Source organism: Lycium ferocissimum, chromosome 5, assembly GCF_029784015.1.
Source record: "Lycium ferocissimum isolate CSIRO_LF1 chromosome 5, AGI_CSIRO_Lferr_CH_V1, whole genome shotgun sequence".
Taxonomy (NCBI): Eukaryota; Viridiplantae; Streptophyta; class Magnoliopsida; order Solanales; family Solanaceae; genus Lycium; species Lycium ferocissimum.
In genome coordinates, this window is record NC_081346.1 from 9,002,536 (window position 1) to 9,008,102 (window position 5,567).

The window sequence follows — 5,567 nt, forward strand, 5'->3', positions numbered from 1 at the left end:
TTTGTTAATAATTTATTAATTGTTTGATTAGATAGTTAATTGTTTATTTATTAATTATATGCTAATAATTTGTTAATTGTTTGATTAGTCAGTTAATTATTTATTTATTAATTATATGCTAATTGTTTGCTAGCCAATTGTTAATTTTTTGATTTGTTAATTATTAATCTTTATATCTTTAATTGTTAATTTGTTTATTTGCTAATTAGAAATTGAAAATCCTTAGTGTAGGATTCAATCCTTTGTATAATTTCTCGATAAAAAATTACATAACTAATACTACGTATTAAAGATTAATTAAAAAAATAATGATTAATTTAAAATGCGTAAAAAATATACTATCCTTTCTTCATGTATTAATGATCGTTTAAAATGCCTCAAAACGGATAGGACACCTACATGGAGCGGAAAGCCCTTCGACAACGGAGGGGTACTTTATCTACGCATTTGTTATTGTGTCCCAGAGTATGTATGGGATGCCCATTTATCCCATAGTAGAGTGATCCGTGCCGTTCGGAGTCGGCATGGGATATTCTAGAGGCTATTCCCCCACATCCTAGTGTCATAGATATACTACGTCGGGGCGGTAATTACCGGTGCATCGAGGTTGGTCGGCTTGTGCATGATAGGGCTCTAGTGACGGAGTGGAGCCTCCGCAGATGCTGCCATATCGCCAGAAGATGACTAGGCTCACTGGTTTCGTGCCTCAGCAGAGGGCTATACGTGAACAGAGTCGGTTGTTGTGGTCCTCCCTCCATGCTCACTTGCGCCTCGTAAACCTGCAGGATCCGATTGACGAGACGACGCCTCAGGCTGATGTTGACCTACGTGCTCGCTTATATCTTCTCATCATAGCATCATGTTCCCGAATACGTGGGTGCGGATATGAGCGCTGAGGTATGCAAACGGGCCTATATTGAGGATCTAGACACCGGGATGTTACGGTTGGGCGCCGTTGTCCCGGCTTTCATGTACGTAAGATTCGATCGAGCCTCAAGGGCGAGAGGCTTGAGGTCGCTGCATTTAGCCCTCTTCTTTAGGTAATATATTTAAGTGTGTGTAATAAAACACTAAATATATTTTTTCGAAACGACGACTGATAAATATATTTTTTTCGAAACGATGATCGACAAATAATTTTTTTGATGTCTATGACGGATATGGGTGTGGACTAGGTTGAGACACCTGACCCCCATAGTCGCTCGCTCTTCTGATGACTATGTTGATGAGGATATGCCATACACGTGGAGATGGTCACGAGGCTTATCTCGAGGTGCGGAGACGCACCATGTCATTCTCCCATTTAGGGATCAGTTAGACCGCATGACGGCGTCCGAGGTAAGTTTTTTTGATTTAACATTAGTTTGTTATTTTTGTTAGTCTTTTATTGTTAAATAGTTGAATTCTTTTTTTATAGGCTTTCATATGGACGCCGTATGATCGAATTTTGGAGTTGGGCGCCGCCGTTTGCAGGGGCGGTGAGCACATGTGGATGGCACGATGTCCATTGATCCATACGGACATCGTTGAGCATCACGAGCCCGAACGCGTGTTACGGCGGTTTGGGCATGTACGATGTCCCCTGCGGTACGCGTTGGGAGGCACGCCCGGCTATACCGGGGACGGCGTTCGATCGGCGATGCGGCATGGCGGTAGAGTATGCGCCAGGAAGTCGATGCATGGAATGCGAGAATGACGACTCTAGCGGCAATCGGACATGACACTCTGGTCCCCGCGGGTACGACGCGAACATGTAGATCACTCGCACCTGATTGCCAACCCTCGACGCCTCGTCCCGACGGTCGAGGATACGCATCACTGCGCAGCATGAGGCGCGTCGTAAGTTTTATTAGTCTTAAACTTAATCCATCGTCTTATTATGCGTATTTTACGAATTTATTCAATTCTTAAAATTTGCAAATATATGCGGCTACGGACCGACTCGATGATACGCCGTGAGAGCATTCCCCACGAGTCCCGAGCCCGGATAGCGGCATATGCGGCACAAATAGTTCGGGCCACGGACACTGGTATGACTCGGGCACAAGAGTGGCATCGTATCGATGAGGATGTTCCAGATGGTGTTCCGGTGGGGGCGAGGTGGTCGGGCTGGGAGAGGTGGTCGGGCGCAGGCTCCGCCGCAGGTCTTAGGGGTGAGCCCTAACGATAAAGCCGTCGGGGGCTGCGTCGGCTACGGATATCCGTCGACTTCTTCTTCCGGGCGTCGACTTGGTAAAGATACGGATATACGCCGCAGATGTTCGCACATTATGATCCTTAGTCATTATTTCCGCGGTGCCCGGTTAGTGATCTACGTACGCGGAGACGGACGAGGACTTAGACTTGGGGATTATTTTCGATAGTGCTAACCGTCCTACGACGGCCGCACTATTCACATCTCTCGCCCGCGGGTCGCTCAGAGCCCCTCTCACACGCCATCTCACGAGCCCGTCGACACACGGGTTTATTTTTTTATAATAAAATAATGTATTAATTAATTATTTTATTAATCTAAACTAAATTATTTACACGTATTATAAGTTCGTTTTCTTACGCTCGCGGACCCCGTCTCCTCTTGTTCGCATTGACCCGTCTCCACTTCCGGCCCTACCTCCGGGTCCCGCTCGGGAGACCGTCGAGGAGCCGCCCTAAGAATCCCCTCGACCGGCCATCTCAGGAGGCCGACGACACACAAGTTTGTTTTTTTTACAATGAAATAATTTATTAAATAATTGTTTATATGTTATTTTATGTTTAGTTTATGATAAATCTAAATTAAATTGTTTATATGTTATTTCAGGTTCATTCTTCTGCTCCTGTGGTCCAGTCCCCTTCGATTGAGTCATCTCCTGAGGCATCTAATGAGGCTACTAAGGTTTCGACCGCCGCCATCTCCCACAGGAAGCATATTTTCACCTAAGGCCTGAAGAAGGGAAGAAAAGATGATCATGACATAAATCATCCTGTCATTAAGAGAGAAGGCAGAGAGGATCCCGATGATAGTGAGGGTGGGGCGGGTTGACCATAGGCCTTAAAAAGATTGTGTATTTGTAAATAAAATGTACATTTTATGTTAATATTATATATATTTTTGGGTATTAATTTTTTAATGATAATTAGTTATTTTAGTATTTATTGTCGATTAATAATAACTTGTGCGGCGTCCTAGATTAATTAGAACCCTATAAAATACGACAATTAAACTTAAAGATAACAAGTTTCCAAACTTACTTCAGAGCACTTTATAACCCCTAAAACGACGATCCAAACATATATGTATACTTGATGTAATGAGACGACATTATTGTACGCTAAAAAAAAAAATTAAGTTCTATATAAAATAATTATATTCCGGCATTTTGAAACGTGACTAATCTTGCAAAAGTACGAAAAAAACTTAAAGATAACAAGTTTTCAAACTTACTTCGGAGCACTTTATAACCCCTAAAATGACGATCCAACCATATATGTATACCGATGTGACGGTAAACATTATCGTACGCTAAAAAAGATATTAAGTTCTATATAAAATATTTATATTCTGGAGTTTAGAAACATGACTAATCTTCGATCAAAGTATGAAAAAAAAACTTAAGTTTGAGTGATTTTCAAATTACAAAGGCTGGAAGAAGGAAGGGGACGTGTTATTTCAGTACTTTTACGCACATAATCTGTGCGTAAAAGAACTTAAGTGTAAATGTACACTTTGGTCCTTTTACGCACAGATTCTGTGCGTGAAACCTATTTTGGTTTCTTTTTTAATGGGTTATTTTGGTTCCAAAATTTTATTTTTGGGTTACAAAAGTTCCGGACCCTAAATTAATTATTTTTTCTTAACAAATACTATAAATAAAAGGGTAATTTGCGGAGGTTGAAAGTTGCGATTCGTGGTGGTTTTAGCCCCCACTAATTACTTGAGGAGGCTAAAACTCCCGCAAATTGCAACTTTCAACCTCCGCAAATTATCCATTTTGTTGTAGTGCTAGTGAGGTAGAACTATATTGAGCCAGGTAGAGACCAGAGCATTTCAAAGACATTCTGCAAAAGAAATAAACCCACCTGTCACCTCAAATCTTGACATTTGAAATGGAAAATGGTATGATGAGCACTTTATGTGATTGGCATACCCTGGTGTTTTAATTTGTTCCCAGAAATCCATGGTTTCATACGTATATAGCTGCTTCTTCCCCGCAAGAGGTGTCATAATATCTTGATCCAACCGTACAAAGTCTGTTGGAAGACTCCTGTCAAATAAGCTCGTATCAGGAAAGCAAAAGAAGGAAACAGACATCCTTTTCAGGTTCACCGGTAGCTTTAAACTTTGTTTTCCAAAGAAGTATTACTCAATAGAAAGATTAACTTTAATGCTTCTATTAAGAAACATAAACCTCATTCATGAATTCTACTAGAGTTGTGACTCAGAGACCCATAATCCAGCTCTAGTAACTGCACTATGGTGACCCCTACTTGACTATCTTTTGCTGAGAGCGCATCACCTAGAGCGGGTGATTTATTCGTATGATCCTTGTGCAGAAAGAGCTTCTTTCAGGAGGTTATTATAAGATCAGGTAACAGGATTCAAGCTAGAGGTGTACAACCACACAGTTCAATTTTCATATTGAAATCAGATCTCAAAACACGGAATTATAACTTAGCCCAAATCAGCAACTCCAATTGTTTAACTTTAAAATGAACACAATTTCCCCTACACACATTCACGTGATATCAAAAGGGAAACTCAATTATTACAAGACAAAAACCTGAAAGTGACACTACCTCTGTGTTTTCGCATGGCTTCATCACACTCTCCCAACAGGTGAAGTACTGAATTATTTTGTACATTTGTTTATTTGTGTCTTCATCATAAAGTCTAATGTAAGTTGTACTACTATCTTTTACGGAGTATTTTTTTAACAGATGAAGTCCAGCTAATATAGACAAAATTGTGATAAATGGATCTTGAAAGCATAATCTTACTTACCCAAGAGAAAAACCATTTTTTTTTAAAAAGAAGATATTTTTTAGTTAGAAATTTCAACCACCATAAAGACTTCCACACAATGAGGGTGAGTTGAATTTCTATATTTTTTCTTTTTCCTCTTCTGCAACTCAAAAGGCGGGATAAGCGCACTATTACCCCCTAAACTATACCCTGGGATCCTACGACACACCTTTTCTTTCCCCGGTCCTATTACCCCCTAAACTATTTTTTTCCTTAATTCTTTGCACCTTTAACGCCGACGTGGAGGCTTATTGTACACTATCCCAATTATATTCAAGGCTGTGTGATCACGCGCCGTGGGGCCCCCAAGTCACTTTCTTTCCCCTTTTAATTTATTGACCTTGGTTAAATCGTATCTTTACTTTTCCCAAAATATTACCCAATCAAAAATTTCACCCGAACCAAAAAATCAATTGATAAAAAACCTTCTTTGATCATTGAAGATTATATCCCAAAATCTTAAAATTCAGCATTTTATAGAGTGGAAAAAAGCATCTAGCATCTTAAGTTCTCCATTCCAAAAGGGTCAATTTCGCTCCAGTTCAAAACAAGAATAGTGTTGTGA

General features: G+C 40.3%; 1 long non-coding RNA gene across 1 annotated transcript; it reads right to left on the reverse strand.

Annotated features, from left to right (window-relative positions):
- Positions 1 to 3,982: 3,982 nt before the first annotated feature.
- On the reverse strand, positions 3,983 to 4,955 carry LOC132058167 (uncharacterized). Its single transcript, XR_009415198.1, has 3 exons — positions 4,497 to 4,955; positions 4,128 to 4,244; positions 3,983 to 4,038 (listed from the first exon to the last, which is right to left on the reverse strand). It is a non-coding gene; the product is annotated as an uncharacterized LOC132058167 (long non-coding RNA).
- Positions 4,956 to 5,567: the final 612 nt, after the last annotated feature.